This window comes from Seriola lalandi, unplaced genomic scaffold (genome assembly GCF_002814215.2).
Source record: "Seriola lalandi dorsalis isolate HSWRI2012SDOR001 ecotype SW California unplaced genomic scaffold, Sedor1 jcf7180002052274, whole genome shotgun sequence".
Taxonomy (NCBI): Eukaryota; Metazoa; Chordata; class Actinopteri; order Carangiformes; family Carangidae; genus Seriola; species Seriola lalandi.
In genome coordinates, this window is record NW_019522827.1 from 2,209,588 (window position 1) to 2,232,455 (window position 22,868).

At 40.3% G+C, this 22,868-nt stretch overlaps 1 protein-coding gene across 1 annotated transcript in view; it reads right to left on the reverse strand.

Moving 5' to 3' along the window:
- The window catches only part of peak1 (pseudopodium-enriched atypical kinase 1), a 101,743-nt gene that overhangs the window by 30,436 nt on the left and 48,439 nt on the right, over positions 1–22,868 (reverse strand). Inside the window, exon 3 of the mRNA XM_023400280.2 lies at positions 19,457–19,533. The gene's annotated coding sequence lies outside the window, so the exon portion shown is untranslated. The remainder of the gene's footprint in view (positions 1–19,456; positions 19,534–22,868) is intronic.

Here is a 22,868-nt window from a genome sequence, read left to right on the forward strand (position 1 = left end):
CATTTTTCACTATCTTCTGACATTTTATAGACTAAATGAAAAATCAATAAAAGGAGAAAACAATCAGCAGATTAACTGATAACGAAAATAATTGCCCTGTAGTTATCTATTGCACTAAACCAAAAGTAGTAAAAAGACGTAGATATGAGCATTAAGGAAAATAATTGGAAATATAGTTTGTTACAGGACTGTATCTGCTCTTGACTGTGCTTCTGACTGCTATTAGAAATCTGCTTTTTTCCCATGGAGATCTTGCAATAGTAGAGAGCTCTCTCAGCAAGCGAAACCAGATTAAGTGATTTTTGCTAAAGCAATATTTCATCTATTGGCTGAGATGAGATAGCTCATTCAGCTCTGTTTGACGTGTAAAACCTGTCAGAGGATTATTATACAATGCTTGGCCTCGATACATCATTGGATAGTGTGTACTTCGCAGGAGATAACCCATACACATAGTGTGAGATATCTCGGATTGAGGAAGTTACTCAATCTTTGACTTTGGACGATGACAAATCAAAATAAACAAATAATGACTACACCAACACTGCACAGTGACTTCTGGAAGAGCCTAACTGTGTCTTCATGTCCGCTATAACTTATTAACAACAGAATACGTGGTGATTCAGAGCTTTTATGAGTGACCCAAGCCTGTGTTTCATCAAATAAAACTGGGACTATGACTCACCATACAGCAGGGCTGATATTGACAGGGGCGGGTGAATCAGTTTTCTCATCCATCTAACAAGGTCATGGGTGTCAGATCCTGTACGGAAGGATGTTACCATGACAATCCCCTGCCCAGGGCCAGACACAATAAAGCAGGAACTCCCGAATCAAACTTTGCTGACCGAGTTGCGATGGGCGGGGGGAAGATTTATCCTGTTACACTGCATCCTCACAGGAAACAAAGACTATAATTCATACAATATTATTCAAAACCTGCCAGTGGTGTGACACGTAAGCACCATGCATATCTGTGGCACTCAATGGACAACCAAAAGTACAGCCCGAGAAAAGTTCACTATGCGTCTGTGGAATGTCTGTAACAGCTGAGACACTATAGGTTGCTCCTTAAATGGAACAAAAGTAATTTATTGATCATTTACGACGACATCCAGAATCTTTTTCTCTCTATGCGCTTGTCCCCCTTGAAACATAACAGGACAAATTTAAGACTTTGTTTTTCACAGCTGTAATGCAGCTGTTGCAGAAGCACTTAAAAACTGGACAGCAGAGAAAGGCATAAAACAAGTGGTATTAACATGGATATTTCAATAATTTTTTGCACATTGAGAAAAAGCTGAATTGCTTTCATGAGATCTGCACCACGCCGACTTTCTTTGTAACTAGATTATTTATTCCCTGACAGACAGCAGAAAGGGTGGAAGAGGGAACAGTTTTCTTTTGAAATCAAGATAAAGCCTCCTTATTGTGTTTACTTTCTTCAAAGCAGCTAGATGGAATTATGAAAAACAGCTCCCAGGCTGCATTCTAATAAGATAATTCACTTTTTCATGCTTTTGTGTTTCTGATCATGCTTCTGAGAATCAAGAAATATCCGATATCCAATACACGCCACATAGAACCGACAGACCCCCCCCCAGTGGATATGACAGCATATTTTACTTCTCTCTCAGCCAACATTAAAATTCAGTTTTCTTTTTCCTCCACAGTGGGGGCTGATATGACACTGTGTCCACCAGCCAGAAAAACGTACTTACATTTTAGTTTCTCATTAAGCCAAAGGCACAAAGCAGTGCCATGTTGTTAGTGACGAGACCCCACAACATTTAATCTGGGATGACAGATATGCCTTGGGGACAGCAACAATCCCATCTGCCCAACAGTCCTCTCCTAAACCATGCAGTCCAATATTTTTAGTTCAGCCAGCTCACAGTGCGGAGCATATCATTAAAATATGATAACTCCGGAGACTGTGCGGGAAAAAAAGGGGGGGGGGGGGTCTTTTTGAAACAAGCACTCCCTCTTGCTTATGTAATCGTCTTTGTCGTTTGTGTTGTGAACATGAAAATGATTCTATCTGTGGTTGCAATACAAGTGTTCCTACTCATGGCCATCAGCCAAATAACGGACTGCTATTTTTGTGTTGATTTCATTACGTAACAGATATTACACAACACACAACTGAAAATGTGATGAATTACAATACAGCAAATTGGTTTCAATACAAAACCCTCATTTTCAGAATTACTGTACGGATGTGTTGCATAAACATGAAATGAAATAAAATAAAATAGTTCCAACAAACGCACGCCCACAGAATATTATGAAGATTGTTTCCCTCCTCGGGTGTTTGGGATTGTTCTATGATATTGACAGTTACTTTCTGTGTCCACAGTGTGACTCTGCAACATCTTTGATTAGAAAGATGTGAAGCAGCACTAAGACACCAGCCACATGGAGCAGGCATTAACCACAAACCACCATTAATACTTGACATAAAATTTAATTTTACATTGTGTATTATTTCTTCAAAGTCTGTAAAAATATGTAAACCGTAATTTGTCTTCTTTGGTGAAACATTTTGACTGCTGTCTGCTTAGTTTTCCTTTTCAGTCTTGTTTTTGTTTATCACTGAATTTCCTGTCTTGAATATTTAATCGGGCATTCGTGTTGATAACTTAAATGGATCCTTTATGTATGAAGACTGTCTGATGTAAAGGAATGACTGCTCTCCAAAAAACATTATATTCTATAGGATGAGACATGAGGAAACAATCAACGTAAAGCAGAGACATCTATTGTGATTCACATATACTGTACATTTCTGTGGAAGTCAAAGTTGTGGTAAGATTTGGTTTCAGCTGCACATATTTGTTTTTGGTCACAGATATGTCTTCAGTCTGCCCGAAGACAGGGGTATAGGACAAAACATAACTCCTCCGCTGCAAATAGGTGAATAACTATGTTCTAGCCATACTTCGATTGTTACATTTACATGAATTTAAAAAAATTGATAATAACAAACAATCTGGTTTACGTCAAGTAAATAGACAGAAATCTCTAGGAATGACTTAGAACTTTAAATTCATCATCATTACTGGTAAATGGAACCAAATATTTCGACTGGCAGCTTAAGTTGAGAAACCGGTCACAGACTGTGAATCAGCACAGTGTGAGTGTGGGAACGAGTCAGTCATAAGAAAAGCTGAAGCCTATTTTATGTGTTCACTCTGCATAACGCTGTGTGCCCCTGTGCTACAGTTGTTTTGCTTTTTAAATGGTCAATTACATGTGTCAACATACTGTTCTCTGCTTTACAGATTAGCTTGGCTGAAACCATCTGGCACCGCACATTATAGCCCCTATTCATATGATTGTAATCTGTCTGCTGGGGGGCCGGACAAATTCAGATTGCCTGCCAGTCCCAATAAAGATCAGAAACACACACCACATTTTGAGTTTTTGAGTTACAAGTACATGTGGGATTCAGTTTTGGATAATTCGGGAAGATAATGATTAAAGAAACCAATCAATGTTGGTCCGTGCTGCATATTGTGTTAAGTGACTGAAGCACCTGTGTTATTTATCTCACTAATTAAAATCTTGATTAGTGAATCTGAATCTAAAGATCTAATTCTAATTCTAATTCTAATTAAATCTTAAGAAACAAAATGAATAGATGAGGAAATTTAACCCAAGATTTAGAGGAATTACACAAGTGATCACCTGGGAGACTTTGTTAACTAAATAATAACAATAACTAAATAAATAAATAATTAACATCATGAAAAGCATGAAAAACAAAAATGTACTGTATGTTCCTAACCAGTTTTTCCTGTAAGAAACATTTCAATAAAGTATGAACGCATCGGAGAAGTGTTTCATCCAAATAGCATTCAACAACAACAACACAGGAAACGGACATTAACATACACACAGACACATCTTTCTGGAGCAAGTCGCTCTAAAAGGTGAGAGGTCATGTTACAGATGCCTCACTGCAGAGGTTGCATGCATTATCCCTGTTGTTTACCTCAGCTGCTCCCTCCTCTCACACTTTATCATTTCTCTCCATTTACTGTGCTAAAGCTCTTGTCTTTGTTTCTTCCCACTCCATTCTCTCCCTTTCAAAGTTTTCCTTTGTTGTTTGTCTTTTCCCCTCTGGCTCAAAATGTCCCACTCTCTTCTCCCTCCATCTCCAAGTCTGTACCCACTCCCTTTTTCATTCAGGCTGTTTTTTTGTTTTTGTTTTTTTTTCTTTCTTTAGACTTCTTCTCGCTCTCCCCTCTGCGACATCTGCCTCCCTTCTGTCCCTTCTTTGCTTTAAACAATACTTACACAAGTGACTGTAACGATTACATTCTGCAAACCACCACCACCAAAACAGAAAACTAGAACAGGTAACACATATAATCAATAAAACCATATTACTAAGCCCTGACCAGCAAACACACACAGACACACAGACACACAGACACACAGACACACAGACACACACACACACACACACACACACACACACACACACACACACACACACACACCTTCACTGCACTTGTCAGAGAGCAAACTTAAATATTGTCCACAAAAACACCTACTGCTACCACCATATCTCAGAGGAAGGCATCAGTTGGCTTTCTCTTAATATAAATCTGTTCAGAAAACAATCACAAATAAATAAAAATATACTAGAAACCATGCATTTGTCCACATATTCACTCAAACACTAAGTTTTGTCGTTGTTCGTCTGAGGCTCCTCGTGTCCACATGTCAGCAAGGTCATGAACTAAATTGCTCCCGTTGGTTAGGCCAGCACCTTGCTAGGTCGCTGCCATTAGTGAGTGAGTATGTGTGTGAATGGGAGGCAAACTGTAAAGTGCATTGGATAGAAGTGCTGCATAAATGCAGTCCAGTCCATCCATATATTGTAGTTATTTTTGGAACTGTTCCCACAGCCACTTTTGCACAGATTTGCAGTCTGATGTATTTCATGCACAACCTGCCTTTCTTCAGTGCCGGCATTTGTTGTTCAGATTTGCCTATATTGAGGACTTGTGATTTAATTATGGCTGCAACAAATTATCATTTCCATTATTGATTAATCTGCCGATTTCTTTCTTCATGAATCGATTGATTGTTTTGTCTATAAAATGTCAGAACATGTGACAAATGTCCATCAGGATTTCAGAGCTCAAAGCGACTTTTATATTTCAGAAGCAAGAATCACAGAATTTGTGGCATTTTCATTGGAAAGTAAAAATTAATCATCAAAATAGATGCCAATTAATTTTCTGTCACGGTCGTTTCACCTAATTACTTCATATGTAAACACCTTCAAGTGCTCGTTTCATTTCTCTGTCCACCCTACAAAGTTTTTCTTATCTATGTTTTCAGTGAAAGTCTGAGCTGTCAGAAATTCTTATAAGTGGGCCACAGGAAGATCTTACAGCTGTATGAAGACAGCTGAGGCCGCTGTCATGCTGACACATGCACAACACACACACACACACACACACATACACATACACACACACACACACACAGATCCATGCCTACATGCATGATTCAATTCCGTATATACCCGTTAAATTGCTCAAAGTCGAGTGGTGCCACTTCTCTGAAAACAACAATCCAGTCACAGCAGATGACAAACACCACAAACCAACAAAGCTTTGCCTCATTAGAAACAAAGGCAGTCAAATATGATGGGAAGTTTCAGGGCGGGTTTCTGTCTCTGCGACTACACTGTGCAGAGTTAGCCGTTCATATGAGATGCAGCGTACGCCCTCGATCGGTGACCATCTGCTCCTGATTTGATAGCAGCAAACACTGTCTGGTTTTGTGCCAGGCGAGATATCGCGCAACACCTGCTGCTCAGTCCCTCTACCACCAAGACACAAGCCCCATGGGACCGCCAAGTGAGACCCAGATTTGTTCCGGGATAAGAATAACTTCTGAGGAGCGACTGGTGGGACAGAACTTTATTTACTGAGAGCTACCCTGGTGAGACTCGTGCATGCAATAATTCCCTCTGTGTGTGAAGAGAGCGCTGAAGAAGTCAAGTTTAGTATGCAGTGAACAAGCCCTGATCTTAACAATAAGGTGACTCCAATCACAGTGCAACAGAAGAACAGATAGAAAGACAGCCCCTCAGCATGACAACTACTTCCCCACTGAACCTCCAACACTCACACAAAAAAGAAAAATAACAAGTTGTCAAGAATAATTTTTCCAATATGGTCTTTCAACTGTATCCCAACGTAATCAGATAAATGTGTTCGCTGGGAATATTAAAATAAATTTTAAACATATAATCCTTTGTTTTGTCATCTATCGCTTTTATGAAATCATTCTTTCTCCATGAATACATCATTATAAATATTACATTTTTTTTTTTAAAAACTCTCAGTAAAGTGTCTTTGCTTTAATCTCTGATGTTTTACATGACTTTTACATAGAGGGGAGTTTTTGAATATCAACACTGTCCCATACCTACACCAACCTTTCATCTTTCTCATTCATCCTATACACCTGAGGCCTCTGTCGTCACTTCCCTCATCAGCTATAGCTCAGTGAACTGACATGCCAGAGAAATACTCGTTCTGGGGGGAGATAAAGCATTTGGGGCCTGTCAAAGACAAACTGCCAAGATGTCACTGTGCATTTAGCAGCCAGTACATTTCATCCAGAGAAGAGTACCATCACCCCAATCTCATCTCTGTCCACGTTTCCCCCTGCTTAAATCGATCCTGACTCAGGCTGGCCAGTGACTGGCTGTTTGACTGGCTGATGAAGAGAAGGGAAATCGATAGTGGTGTCTCTAGGTGTGTGTGAATAGGGAGAACATGTGACTGTAGAGAGTAACTTTTCTTCTGGATTGAAACACAGACTATTACCCAGTGGTTCTTGTTCTACCACCGATGCCAGTCTTAATCTAATGCTCTCAAGCCAAGACAAGAACAGCCGCATTTTTCCAGTTTTTATTGAAATTTAAATCCAAGTTCAAGCTCACAGACAGTTCAAGTCCAGTGAACAGCCTTAAATGGTACAAAGGTAAGCAGGAAACTTCCCAAGGTATATATATATATAAAAAATAAATAAAAAATAGTTCACTAAAAACAGAATAATCATGTAAATTTCATAGAAAACAGGCCTTTTCAGGGATTGAGAAATTGGTTAATTTGGAGCTTTCCTGCAGCAATGGAAGTAAATGAAGTCAATTCCTACAGGTGACCAGACTTACAAACCTTCTGTGTGTACAAACGAAGTGTTGGAACAAACTGTGTTAGTACACCCTCTGATGCATTATGAGCACAATAGTGGATTACAGGAAGTAATGCTGTATATTGCCGTCTGAATGGAGAGAGAAAAGCGAGTAACAAGGGAAGACGTATTGGTTGGTCAGGGATTCTTTTTTAAACTTTTTTGGTTTATAGAAGGACTTGTCAAATATGTGAAATAACTACAGTTGCATGGACATTAGACTGGGACCAGGATCAATAAGAGTATAACGAAGTGACTGTACATATGATTAACTAACTCAAAAATGGGATTTTGTGTTAATGTCGAGAATCTCTACAAGAGTCAGTTTGTTTAGTTCTGGACATCTGTGTGTGCACGTCTGATGAATGAATAGTTCTCAAAGCAAAAAAGTTTTGGTTTCAGATGCACAGAAACCCAGGAAACACAGTGAGCATGTACACCAGTAAGTGCTGTCACAAGCCTGGGCAGGGTCTTTAGTACCTCAGTGACTTTCTCATCATCATTCTGTGATACCACAGCAATGTGGTATTCCCAGACAGAGTTTTTTTTTTAATGCCAACATAGTCTCACATTTCAATAGTACACCTAGAAAGCAACAGTGTACTTGCGTGGACTGCTTTGCTCTAAAGAGAAGGACAAACTCATATGTAGCTAAAGCATTAATATTCTGGGACAAGCTATTCATTATGAGGAGAAGACTAAAGTTTCATATGAGGTTGCTGAGACATTCAGTGCCAGTGAAGGTGAGCGACTAGGTGAAACAGAGAGAGAGCAGACAACAAAAGAGGAGACAGGGACCACTGAAAAGAATAAGAGACGGAGAGTTTGAGATAAAAAGAAGTGAATCATCAAAACCAGACACAGAAAGAAGAAATCTCAAATCAGTTTCTACCACACTCACCTCTCCGCAGAGAGGCAATGTTTTTCCCCTGAGAAAAGTCAGTGTGCTGAGGACAGAAGCTCATTTTCCACACAGAGCACGTTCATAGAGAGGGAGTGGGAGCTCGCTGAGCCCAGTACATAATAGTGGAATAACTGAGGCTGAAAGCTGAAGCCACGAGGAGATGGGATATGGGATTTTCTCCCGCTTTATGGCAGAGGGCTTGAATGATAAGACAGCTGTGGCAGTGGCATAGACAAGAACAGAATAGATATGAAATAGAAGGTTACTGCAGCGCCAGAGGCTGGACAGTGGGAGAAAGCTGAGTACTCAGTTGTTTGTTAAGGTAACGATAATCCAGTTTCTGTCATTACAGGTTCTTTCAAAAGAATCCACCATCACTTATTCTCAAAAGCTTTCAATGTGTAATTTTGGGGTAGAAACAAAACACTGCATTACTGTTTGTGATACAGCAGTTAAACGATGTCACTTTTTTACCACACTTAATGCTACGGTAAACATGCTATCTATGGTTCTACAGTGTTTTCTGATCAAACCTGAGTGCATGTATTGTATTTCAGTTCTTTTTGTGCGAGTTATTCCATTTCATCATTTCCACACACTATATATGAACTATAGTCTGACCACTGGAACACTGGAATTTGGATGTAGAGTTTCAAAATATCTGGATATTGGTCAATTGTCTTGTTTTTCACATAAACATATTTGATCCTTTAAAACAGTTTTTGTTGTTTTTGTTTTACTTATCAGTCAATACACATACAGAAACTAATATTTCTGCAAGATGGTAATAAAGGCTCATATATCAGTGTGGTTAATTTATAGGTCTGGCCTGATTTGTAATAAACCAGTCCATCCCTTACTCATCTTATCTATCTATAAATCACTTCACCCCGTCATTGCAGCCACAGCTGTGAGTGTACGACTACAGGCTTTGAGCAGTTCAGCTCAGCACTTTGGCGACAACAGTGAATGAAAAGCTGGAGCTGCACTTATTGCTTCCTTCCCTCAGATTTTCTCAGCTCATCCAGGGATTTAAAGTGATGACCTTCAAACATCTCCCCCAGCTATTCAAGCAATGCCACCTCAAAAGTATAGTTAATGGGTGCCAACGCCTAATCTTTTCACTCAGCCATTGGTGCTGATGGTGCGTAACGAGCCTCTTTTGCCACAAACTCTTCAGTTGGAAAAATCAAAAAAATCAGAAAGCCAAGGACAGGAGATGTGGAATGACATTACCTACAGTATGTGACAATGACAAGATTTGGCAAAATCTTCCTGAGCCATGCGTGTGACGGTGTGATTGAGTTTGTGTGCGTGTGTGTGTACATGAGTGTGGGCACACACCACACACAGCTTTCACTTTCAGCAAACCCACTCTAAGTCATGGCTGACTCGTTCCACATAATTCCCAATTTCTACCAAATTTCAGCTTGTACCCAGAGAGCTGCTGCCAAAATGATCCCATTGTATGTCAGTCCAGTTTCAAAGAGCTTTCCCACAAGTATAACTCTCCTTCGCTCCTTAACTGAAGTTGTGTTTTGATTAAAAGCTACTATTTAGCTGACATAAAATGTGTTCTCTCATTTATAAGTATAGTTTCAGTGGACTGAAAAAAAACAAACATTCTCTTTTAAGTTAAAATTGAAGTCTTCTCTGCTCAGTAACTTTTTCTTGAGATTATTGAGACGGACAGTATGGCAGCTGAAATGGACACAGAAAGTGAGAAAGGCTGATCCCACAAAGAACCCAGATTAAGGTTTGAATGGACAAGAGGCAAGATTGAAACCTACCTTTTTAAGTGTTGACATTTAGCTATGAAGTGAATGTCTTTTGGCAACAATAGCTGCAATAAACAATTATTCTACATATATCAGCCTCTAGCTCATGGTAAGTGGAGGGGCTCCAGGCTGGCATCCCCAGTCAGGTTTTTGTTTAGGATCTGTATGAGAGGGAGGCCCACGTTTAAAAGTATAAAAGATGGATTCTTACAATTAGTGGCAAATCCCATTAATAAGATGAAAGATGTCCAACCATTACAAGCAGCCAGTTTCCAACTAAGATTCATTAGCTGAAGGGATTCTGATGTGTAAATCATACCCTTAAAGTTTACATGACCTGCACACACTGCTGCAGAGAGAAAGGCAGCCTGGAAGAAAACATGCACAGCTCAGACATAGCTAAGTAAAACAAAGCTCCATGTACAGACTTAACTATGAGAGTTATGTACCGGCAAGTGACTAGCATGAGTGACTTGGTATGTAATCTACCAGAATGTCCCGAGAGATACTTTCACAATCCAAACAAGTCTGCGAGCTGACAACACACAGACCAGCACAGAGAGCCACACGAGAGAGAGAGGAGGTGAGAGGAGGCACGGAGGAGTTTATCCACATCATTATAGCTGTAACTTTTTCATAGCTGGTTCTGAGTACTAGCAGAAAAGTTAAGGTCTTATGAGCCAATTTCAACTTAATGTACTCTCCCATACAATATAACCTTGTATATAAGTCCTGTTAATGTGAAAGTCAAGAAACAATCTTACCGTAGTTACTACGGGTGGTGGAAAAAGATAAATCTGATGTATTACAAACAATAAGACAGCAAGTAAGATAAAAAAAAAGGAATAATCCGATGTCCACACCATCCAGTCGCTTCGTGCGACAGTCGGTGAGAAAGAGAGAATTCAGACAGAGAGAGGAATGTGAGGAGACATTCGTAGATGTAATTTCCAGGAAAAAAAATATCATTGCCAATACAGAATGATTCAAGACACATGGGACAAAGTTTTATCATCTGTGTCATCATTATGTTTGTATTTGCAGATTTCATTCTGATGTATCAAACACAGCTCCCGTGAATCCCACAGAAGTTCATTAACTTGTCTGTGGTAAAGATTTGGGGACTATTCAATTTTGGGGAAAAACTAAGTAGTATAAAAACTTAACACGATGCAATGATACATAAAAGGGACTTAAAACCGCTCGAGAACTTGTTTTCACTGTGGATTGGTCTTCACGGTGTTCATGCTGCATCAAGGGCTCATCCATATTGATGAAACACAAGATGGGCCAAATGTAATGGACTGAATCCACTGTGATGTACTAAGTGGCTAGACGGCGGGCTCTGAGTGTGCGCGTGTGTGTTTGTGTGTGCGTGTGTGTGTGTGTGCGTGTGTGTGTGTGTGTGTGTGTGTGTGTGTGTGTATATGAAAGGTAGGGAGTTGTGTGTGCTTGTGTGGATTATAACTGGCTCCATGTGTGGGTTTGTGCTAAAGTGCTGTAGCTGTTTTGTGTGCATACATCAAGTTCACTGCAAAGCTTTTAAATGATAACAAAATGATCAAATTTTGTGTAAGCATGGCGTACGCTATTAACAATTTACTAATACAATTAAGAACAGCCAGGGCACTTTTTGTGTCACTTCAGATTACACCTATCTTCAGGTGTATGAAGGCCTCTAATCCCAGGAGTTTGATAACATCCATCGCTAACTGTAGTTTCTTTCCAGCCACTGGAACACTCTTTTCTACTTTATCTTCGAAGGGAAAGCAGCTGTTTCACTTGAGCTCGTACGTAGCAACGGCTACATTTGAGCTTTAAAGGAAAGTTGCAGGTGTGGATACTGTTTTTGGAAACAGGTGAAATCTCTTTCTGCCATAATCAAATCATAATCGGAACTCCTCTTTGTTTCATTTACTTGCATTTTCATGGCCAAAAAGAATGGGTGAATGAGTCACTTGCAATCTGAGCACACATTGTGCAACATTTACAAGACCTCCGCTGTAGATCCTTCAAGCCTCAAGTCTTCCCAGAGAAAACAAACTAAGAAAAAAATGGACTGTACAAGCCTCTTTAGTAGTAGCGTTGACAGACAGCCAAATGAGTAACGTGACAACAAAACGACCTCATTTAAGCTCACCTCCCTTTGCTGGTCCACTGGCAGATTCGACTTGGAACAGGCAAGGCAAAACCAGATGATACTGTCAAAACAATGTCCTCACTGTGGTAGTAAGGTTCAGTCATTATCTCTTGGCAGTTCCAACTGTCACTCTGTTGTTCAACACTTCCACAAGATGGGAGAATACAGTTTAGTTTCAACATATCCAATGAGGATGCTCTTGATACTCTTTACGCTTTCAGTTACAGATGATCTCTAAAGCAGCACCTTTTAAAACAGCAATAATAATATAGACGACTATATATCTCAATGTTGCTGGAAATGTCAGGTTTCCATTTTTTTCACCAAAAGTTAAGGCTTTGTGATTAAAGCGCACCTCTACATGCTGGAACATAACTCTCTAATTTGTGTTTTTCAATTACTCTTTTACTTAAGGTGCATTCTGGTCCACAAATAATTATCATTAAGCTTGAACATTTTACGCCCCATGTGATCTAGTAGTCAGAGTTCCAGGTCTTTACCTGGCTTCAAATCCCAGTATGTAAATGTATGTTTAATGATTTTTTTCCCAGTTGTCATTTAAAAATGGGAATGTGGAATCCCACAGCGTCTCTCAACTCCACTGTCTGTAGAAAAAATTATTTACTATTTTTAACCCTTAAACTAAGAGAAAAATAATAAAAATCTGAAATTTTTCCATCGAGGTGAAGGCTGTGTTAACTCTGATGTTATCTACATCTTTGTAGCCTGAAGCCTGAATATGCAGTTTGTCAAAATCCTCAATGCAAACAAGATGGATTAAAATGTGCATTAATGCTTTATAATCTCTATAATTTAACTGAATTGCAATTACACTATATGGGCAGGTGTGGCTTCAAGTACCCACTGGGTCTATTGGGGTAAGAAGGAACTTATTCATGTATCCAAATGAGCCAGAGAGAGAGTCAGCAACAGAAACCCAATGACAGAGTGAGCGAGGAAGAGCCAAACTAAAAAAAAGGAGAAGGGTGAAAAAAAAAAGGAAAAAAAAAAAAGGGCAACAACATTCCAGTGCAGTGTTTGGTATTGTGCAAGCTCTGGGAGAGTTGTTGCAGTCTGGCCTGGGAAAGAGCCAGTGCGGATCTCTGGGGAGACCAACCCGCTGGCCTTCACACAAACACCAGCAGAGTGGCAGAGCAGACGCAACCAGATGTGTGGGAGTGCAGAATACGCACAAAAACACGGGGATCTATAGACACATACACAAAACACTCCACAAAGATGCAAACATGGAGCTTTTCCAGAAATAAATATCAGCCATTTGGAAAATATGACACCTACTTTACTCATTATGTAATATTAGTGAAGTTCCTGGGTATCATAACACCTCTGCTAAGAATGCGTATCAAATTTCACAGTATTTTTCAAGGGTGCCTAATGTTTTTTTTTTTTTTTTTGTTTAATGAAATTCTAAAGTACATAGAAAAGATGAAGGGTGTTTGAGGAAAGCTGCAGTGCCAGCAGGGACCGGATAAGTAAATACAAATGAATAATATATTGGGCTCAGCCTTAAGATATAATGTACTGTAACTGTATTCCAACATACTGCATGTAATACAATACATCATTATTTTAGTCTCACCCTGTTAAACATGGCCTTTAGATGATCTATAACAACCTGGTGGTGATTTCAAAGGCCCACTACAGAGATATCACTACTCCACTGGCTGATTCATCCTTCAGATAATTGTTGGATATTCATGTAAACTAATGGCAGTAACTGATGTCATTAAAAACGTTCCACCGAAAACAAATACAAGGTGGCTTTTGCAGAGCTAACAGGCTGCTGATACAAATTTGTAGGTGTATAACTTCCACCTGATCACATGAATTCTGAACAGGAACACAATGTTCAGGACAGGAAAATCACCCTGCGTGCTGCCTTCAGTGTTCACAAATTCCTTGTCACTGGAGCAGGTAAAAATGTGCAACATGATCATCACAGATTAGAGACTTGGCTCTGTCCTTTTTAGCTTTTGGAGAGCCATTTGTGTAGAGGAAAAACATCTCAGCTGTCCAAAGTCATGTGCTAATTTTATGGTAGATTTTTTTCCCCCCCTTAATAACACTACTCCAGAAATCCCCAGCGGTGGCACAACTATAGAGGGCACAAAAAAGAGGCCTTTAACATGAACCACAAAGAAAACAGTCAGGAGGAGGGTGGTAAAACAGATCTGCAGTCTGCTCAGTGTGAAACCCACAGGCGTTTTGCTTACCCTGGTCAAACATGAGCCACGCTTCTTTGACCATGTTTATTAACTTATTGCGTGCAAGGCAAGGCTGCAAAAACACATTTGTAGCATGTTCGTCCACTCCTGTGTAAATGTGCCGGTCATGGGGAAAAAAGGAGAACATGCGTTGAGGTTTCTCCGACACTACATACACACAAACTGAAACAGGCAAACCTTGAATTACTTGCACACAACTGCGGCACTGTAGCAGGTCTGTATTAATGTACAATCCGGCTGTCTGGCTATAAATAACAAACATGTCATCATGAGATTTTTTTTCTTCTCCCTCACACAGTTTTCTCTTTTCTCTGTCTCTCACCAACAAGGCCACACTGACACACACACATACTCTCTCTGTCACATACGCTCATTCACTCTCACTCTCTCGGTTTCACTCGCTCATACTCTCCACACTCTGGTGTAAAACTGACACAGTGATTAGCCAGGGGCAGGTTGGTGATGACTGTGAAGAGCTCATGAGGGTTTTCTCCCCCCTTCTTCCTTACTAACATCCTCCCTCCCTGCGTCCACCACTCCCTCTCCCCCCCTAGAGGAGCAGAGGCCTGTTTGCCATCAGGAAACATGCGAGGGTAGCATCGCCACTCAGAGCTGTATATTGCTGGGGTGCCAGTGAGGCTGCAGTGAACAACAACCAGTTGGGATCACAGAAAAATTCTTTCGGCTTCGGGACTGTGTATCACACTTACGCGCACTTGCCAAGATTGCCTGCTCCAGTTGCCTGCACTCGCGTAGGCAGTCTTTCATGGCAAGGCAGGCAGCCTGTTCACTTCCTGTCAACAAATATACTTCTATTGTGTTAATATCTTTGATATTTCATAGTTGTCAGCTGCTTTCTCAACCACTTTGCTCGTTGCTCTGTTGATCTAAAAATTGCAACGAATCAGAAAAGAAAATAACTCATCTGGTTTAAAAAAAAAAAAAAAATCATTTAATGACTAGTAAATGTTGACAGACTGTCAGAACAGTACAATATAATGATGATGGTGCAGATATATCTTGGTATTTTTGAATACTAATGTGCAAGGTAAGTCGATATCATGAGAAGAATAATCAGGCTTGATACTTTGACATTCAACCTATCCAGCCGTTAGTCTTCTGAAGTACCAGCATTAGAGACTATAGAGAATATATAGGCAGAAAATATAGGAAGCTACCAAAGACAGAAACAGCCTCAAGATAAAACTGAAGCTGCTGGAAAAACTCGTCCTACTTTCTTCCAAGAACAATCGGCTGCTTCTGCAACAGCGCTCAACTGAGAGAGAGAATGAGGAGAGGGGAACAGATTTGATAACGGTTTGCAATTACCACCAATAAAAAGAAAGTGTGGTTTTTGCGAGTGTAGGAATTCTCCTCCCTTTTCCCATGGTGGTGTTGGACTGTGTTAAGCTGATGGTAATGGGGGACAGGCTTATTTCACTAATGATTTAACCACGGCTTTGTCTGTTTCTCTGCCTGCTAACTGTGTTCTCTGGAGGATGGCTATGCTAATCCAAAAATGTGGCTCCAGTTTGGAGAACATTCACAGCTGTCTTCTGGTGTTATGTGAAATCAGGGGGTTTATTTCAAAATGTGACTTTGATGAAAACAAAAGCCCTCAATAAGAAGATAAAACAGATAATACAATAATTTGTTTTCCATAAAGAGTGTCAACTTTATGTCAAAGATCAACTTTGATAAGTTGGCATCACTTGTGTCTTACAGCTCGACAGTTATGTTCAAGAGTGATCAACTCCAGAAAAAATATATAACACTAGTGGTGGAAGAGCCTCACAGCTGTGCGGGTCTTTCCTGTATCATGAAAAAGGTGAAGTTGATGATGCAGGTTTTACCTTTGCAAATCATAGAAGAAATTTTAAAGGTCACACAAGAGGAGATCTCCATCCAGGTAGCTTGCTGATACCTAGCAAAATCATTCTAATAGTAACACAACAACAACAACAGAAACAACAAATCGCTAACCAGGTCATCGTTGTTTACTGTATTTTTGTTTTGGATGGGCACAATCTTTTCTCTTAGTGTCTTCGAGGAAGGTGATGAGAGGTGCGGGCCAAGAAACGACTGCTGGCATCAAGAGCTTGGAAGGCAACACCACATCATCCAATTACAGGGAACACAACACCTCCCTGCTCTTCACTGCCAAGTGTAAAACAAACCAACAGCAGCAGAAACTAATGGATACCGGAGAAGGCAGAGGCAGAGGGAGCATGTTAATGCCGTCCTACGCTACTATCGCTTCCAGGTGAAATGCACAGGGGACGAAGATGAGCAGCTACCTGGGAGTCAGAAGCCTTCAAAGACAGAGCTATGTATGCTTTGTATGGCAGCTCACACAATATATAGTCCCTCTGCCTTTGCCTGAGCAGGCATTTCATCCTCCTTGCTTCCTCCAACCAGCCCCAAACCATCTGAGTTGGTGCATGTGTGTGAAATCGAGCCTGACGAGTCTCATTAAAAAAAGAAACATTTCAAAAATAAGATTTCATACACTTCCTGGTTGTGAGGGGGATGTTTTGCTGCCCGCCAGCGCTTGCTGCTTACTACATGTACGTTTTTTCTTTTTCCTTGGCATGGTGGTGGGATGAAAAATATGTAGTTTCAGCATCAGTATCACAATGCGCACAAGTGCAATCATCAGTCCCTCCAAGGAGTCTCAGGAATGATGATAAATTCAACCAATCCCCACAATATTTATGAGACCTTGCAATTTTTTAATCCCTGTGATTTTTCTGCACAAATCGGCCCAACTCAGAGAAGCACAACTTCCTTGGTAAACGGTAAGGACTTTCTTCCCCTTGTAGCACTTGGCTTCCCCAGGCACTCCAAATAAAGTGAATTATATTTAAAGAAAAAAAACTAAAAGAAAAACACATGATGTTATTTTTCCATATTCAGTTCGGCCCTAGTGAGTGTGTGTATTGTATCTTCAAGCAAATGTTCCAGACAAAGCCAAAGAGAAGATAGTTCTCTGGTGTTCCTTTGTAAAAGGTCAAGTACAGCACACACAGTATCTATTGTTTTTACACACACACACACACACAGTAACATCTGTGGAGACCGAGCACATGTAAACAGAGCCGGACCCAAACCTGTTGAGACACAACAACACAGATGGCTGCTTTTTTATCCGGCTGGCACTGAGGCATATGGAAACAGAGATCATTAGCGAGACGGCAAGTGAATGACAATGTCATTAACAGAATCCTAATAACAGGTACAAAAAAAAAAAAAGTTAACACCTCTGAATCAACATTTACCACTGAACAAAAGGATGTCGAAGAATTTATAGCAGCAGTAATCAATACTTCTTACTGACAGTGGATCATTTGACTATGTGTGATGTGAAAGGGATAACTCCAAGTGAATTATCATTATCAGAGCGTTTTACTGTTTTTCAGTTCACTATTTTGGTTTTATGGCCCACAACTTAACTTTTTCGCTTCCCTTTCACTGATATCATCCTTGATTCCTGTAGCTAGCAGCTGCTTTTGCCAAAAAAAAAAGAAAAAAAAAAAGAAAAAGGCCAACTGTACCTGCCCGGCATTAACCAGCAGACAGACAAAGATAGCAAATAGCTGGTGCAAGTGGTCAGAAACTCAACTGTTTGGGTTAACAGCTTGTTCTGCTGCCCCCTAACCTTTGACCTTTAGGGCACTATTTTCGTGGCGGTGTAACGACCAGTGCAAGCAGTGCTCTGACAGTTTGGTAATTTCCTCACCCTGAAATTCACTTTGCGCATCTGTGTGGTATTTTAGTGCTAAGTGCAGAGTGTAGTGATTCTCTCAGTATCTGTTGTCCACAGCTGCTTTATTCTGAATGTGAAAGAACTTCTCCTACAGTTCAATAAAGTCCTGCAGCCATCTGAAGGCAGCAGGACACATATGTTGCCTGGCACAGTGCCTTTATATACCACATGGTCACATTTTAACAATACGATGTGACCATTTATGAAGTCAGACAGAGTAGAGATAAAACTGAACTAGCATCAAGATTGGTGTGGTCATTCAATTGGCTGATTTGAGGTGTTGTAAGTTCACATCCTGGAGAAATCTCTTTCCATTTTGTTGAGCTGGCGTAGTTACGCATCACTGATAGGCACAGCCGTCTCAGAACGAGATCAGTGATGTGATAGGCTAAGAGTGAATTAATGAATTAATGAATAAATCATCATTTATTAATCACCGCACCGTCACATTCATATTCCACTTCAGCCAGCCCCTCTGCACCTTGCGCTACTGTGCCTACATGAACCAAAAGAGCAGGTAAGCTTGGAGACGGCCACCATGCACTGAAGACCCGCCACTTTGCGCTTTTCATTGTGTTTGCATGTTTAAAACGGGGCCCTTAGTTTCCTTAGTCTTCTTTTAACTCATATAGACCTCTGACAATACTCGATAGAAGTTTCTTTTCTGTCAAAGATCAACCCAAAATCATTAAGCTTTAATCTCTGACATGTTTCAAGTACTTTTTGGCGTAGACAAACCGGTCCAATCATAATCTAATATTCACCCAATGTTCCACTACAAGCATCAGCTGTAACGCAGCTCATCAGCTCATCCAGTTATTCAGGCTGTTATACTTTTATTATATATTACATCAAATATGGATAGAGTAAGTTCTGAAAATCATACACTAATAGGCAAACAGCAATGCTTGGAGTTGCAATCAATATCACAGTCTGTCAGTCATTAAGTTGGGAACACTGGCTCTATGCATACAGCTTTTGATTTGTAGTAAGCAAGTATTGCCGTACTAATGCCAGAGTGTGCTGTAGCAGTGCAGAGAGTGGAATCAGCAGAATAATGAACACAGCTTTAGAGAATAATCACAGCACGACTCTGGTCCACAGGGAGTTACCCGACTCCTTTGGCATCAACTTTAAGAGTCACAAAAAAATGTATCTTCGCAATTCAAAACAGTCTCGCAAATAAAAGCCACGGAGAGGCGTCTACTGCAGAGGGTTTGGTAAGTCATTAATTCAAATGTGCATGCTGCATGGGCTAACTAAACAACCATTAAAAGACTATGACGGCATGAGAGGAACACAGATGGAGAAACAGACCCACACACACACACACACACACACACACACACACACACACACACACACACACACACACACACACACACGTATACTCACAATGCAATGAATCAAGCAGCAGCAGTGGCAGCCATGGAGTCCAGGTTGATGAAGCAGAGAGCACCTACTGCTGGAACCTACAGAGGACAGAGAGACAGAAAGACGCAGAGAAAAACAGAGACAGAAAGACAAACAAAATGCATGAGAGTGTGAGAGAGGGAAAGAAGAAGGAGGGTGACGGAAAGGGAAACAGAGAAAGTACAACAGAGATAGAGGGAGAGAAGAAGAGAGAGCATTTTGTTAGTTTGCCCAAGGCAACATCTCTGAACATCGTGGCTCATTTTCAGAGCAAGTCATTGTTCTGGCATGGCATTACAGAGCAGATATCAGATTTAATGGTACATTTAGCACCCGGGCAAATTCATCTAAAAAACATAGCGACTTTAATACACAAATGGGCACAACTTGATGCATATGAACTTGTTTGAGCTTCAAACGGCCCTGAGGTTTTGTTCTAAGCAACAATCATTGCTTCTCAGACCTATGATAGGGCGAAAACCATTTACAAATGTTTTCTTTTTTAATCTGCTTGTCATACGGTATGTGGTGGATGGGGTTTCTGCAGCAACATAACAAGCGTCTGATACTTTTTTTGGAACTGAATATAGTTTGTTCATTGTAGCTGTTCAGCAAATGTATGTGCATATAAATGTGAGTGCATATACAGTAATCCCTAATGATGTAAGTTTTTCTTTAAGTGTTTTTTTTTTCTGGGTGCAGAGCTGCATATAGTTTGGTCTGGTGTGATGAAAATGACACTCCAGTGAGCAGCTCAGCTGAAGTAGCATCATTACACAAATATCAGATTTAGTGATACACTCCCAGGGTACTTCATTTTCACATTCTGAGCAGAAAAGCTGTTGCATCAGAAATCAAAACACAATACAGACACAATGAACTGCATTTGGTAGTTTAATCTTGTAGCGCTTCTAGGTGGTTTGAGTTTCAACCGTCAGACAGTCATTTTTCTCATTATTAGTGCGGACATTTCACTCGTCAATGTACCGTGCATCAGGTTTTACTTTGGTAAATATATACACGATGCTCAGTTGAGCAACATGCCAGCATTTATCTTGTCCTGGTATCCTGCTTGCTGAAAATAAACTGGACAGTAACAGTTCTCCTAATCCTGCTGGTGGATTTAATGTCAGCTGTGAAGAGAACAGCACGTTTTCTGTCAGTGTACTGAACTGAACTGCTCAGTCCATTTGCAAATTCTATCCTCCTTTCTGCCATATAATCTGTTCAAGGTGCTGTATTTGGAGACAAAATAGGTGGCTCCATGAGTGTTGCTATGCAACCAAGGATAACTTAAAAAAAAAAAAAAAAAAAATCTAACCTACCCCCACCCCCTACTCTTATTAGGGAATCTTCAAAACCATTCTGGATTAAGTTATCCAAGGACAAGCATCTTGTTGGGGTATAAAAATAGCCACAGTCATCTCAGGAGCTTTGGATATTTTCATGAGCTTATTTACTCGCTTTAGAATGGAAAAATTATCCGTCAAAATGGGAATGTGGAGAGAAAATCCATCGAAGTCCATGGAAGTGCTGTGGTGATAAAACTGTTGGTGTACATTAGCGAATGAATGCAGTTTCAGAATTGTACCTTGGTGTGTAAGCTTCCTCTTTACTCCTGTGGGGCTTTAAATCATGTCTGATTATGGATATTTGTGACCAAGCTGGTAACGGCATCATGAGCTTAAAAATCTTCATTCTTTTTTCATGTGCAGTTCATCTCGGAGTGAATGAGGAACAACCGGCATGCAGACTCATTTGTATGCTCACACACATTATCATATAACTCGTGGTATAAATGCACACACAATTCTTTGGCCAACAGTAAGACACAATTACACTGGAATAACTTTATGTGGTGATCCTGTTTGCCTCTTATGTAACCCTCATTGCTATGCAGTACATTTGCCCAACCCCCACAGCTTTGATGACACCTAATGAACATTTCTGGCAACTCTCAGGCACAAGGCACTGACAGCTTGCTGAATTGTCAGTGTGCATGATGGTTATAGGGAAATTGATTTTTTTTTCACAATTTGGATTCTATATTTGTAGTTCTGACCTGTATTCCAATGGATTATGATTATATATTTCCCACCAAGTTAATTGCTGAGCTCTCTGGATATGGTGCCATTGCTACAATGGAGTCCACTCATAGTAGCATCCTACAAGCAGCCTGACAATTGAACAGGCTGTAAACAAACAATTATTACTATTAGAGGAAGAGAGAAAACAAATCAATCTATTAGATTTTGCAGAATTACTACCTGGGTCACTGTTTATCCACCATACCTGTACCAAAACTAATGCTTCAGAAAATATGGTAAAACTGGATGTTTGTTTATAACTTATATGATCATGTGATCACAGGAATGATGACTAAAACAACAGAAGAGACGCAGGTTAGATGCAGGTGGAAAAAGAAATATGAATTTTCCTTTGAACAGTGTATGGCTAAAGCTCTCAGTTAGGACATACATCATCTCTTCTATGTCATGAGTGGTGGTCCACTGGTCCTGGGTAAGTACCTCAACTAATAGCTAACTAGTTGTGTCATGAGAGCCATGTAGAACAGATGAAGGATCAGGAGTCTTGCTCCAGACAGTTAGGGCTCATTTTCATAATACGGTAAGCAACATTTCTAAGGCTGAAGAAGGTAAAGAGCAGTTATATTATACATCTATGCTCTGTTAGTTTTAGTGTTACTGAATGACAGCACAGTGTCCTCCCACACACTCTCAGAGCTACACACACCTGGGAGCTGCCCAATAAAACCTCCTCCAGTTGACCTAAGCAGGTCAGCTGGATCAGCCTAGTTAAGTGGCTCAGTGGACATATGACGGGAGAACAATTACTGAAAAAGGTTTGTTCATTTTTTCTACCTGGGTTTAACACTCTGAAACTGGCAGCCTGGCAGTCATAAGCAGGATTATCAAACCTTTAGTTTACCGCTGCTATGTGTTCTGGTTATTTCTCTTCAGTGGCTGCTCCAGTATCAGCGTAACACAGTTTGTTTCTGCTGACTTAAATTTAAGTGTGGTGTTTGCAGGTGCCGATGCACAAATGCCCCCGCCTCTGTGAACTTTGCTGACTGTAATCCCTACCTCATACCTAGTAAACAACAGCTGGTTCCAGTAGTCCATCTGCTACCTGTAAATTCCCGGACTCACAGCTCTCACATGCTATTGGTTTTTCCTGGGACACTGTGAGTGTGTGTTGCTGCTTTGAAACTATAATAATAGTATGAATTTTCAACTAGCACACTCGACGGTAAACATGCTTTTACTTGACTGTTTGAGAGCTGTCTTTCAAAGCATGACTCAATTGCTTGAAAACAAATGTACTGATAACTCATGTGGGTAATGTCTGGAAGGTATGTTCAATATTTACAGTG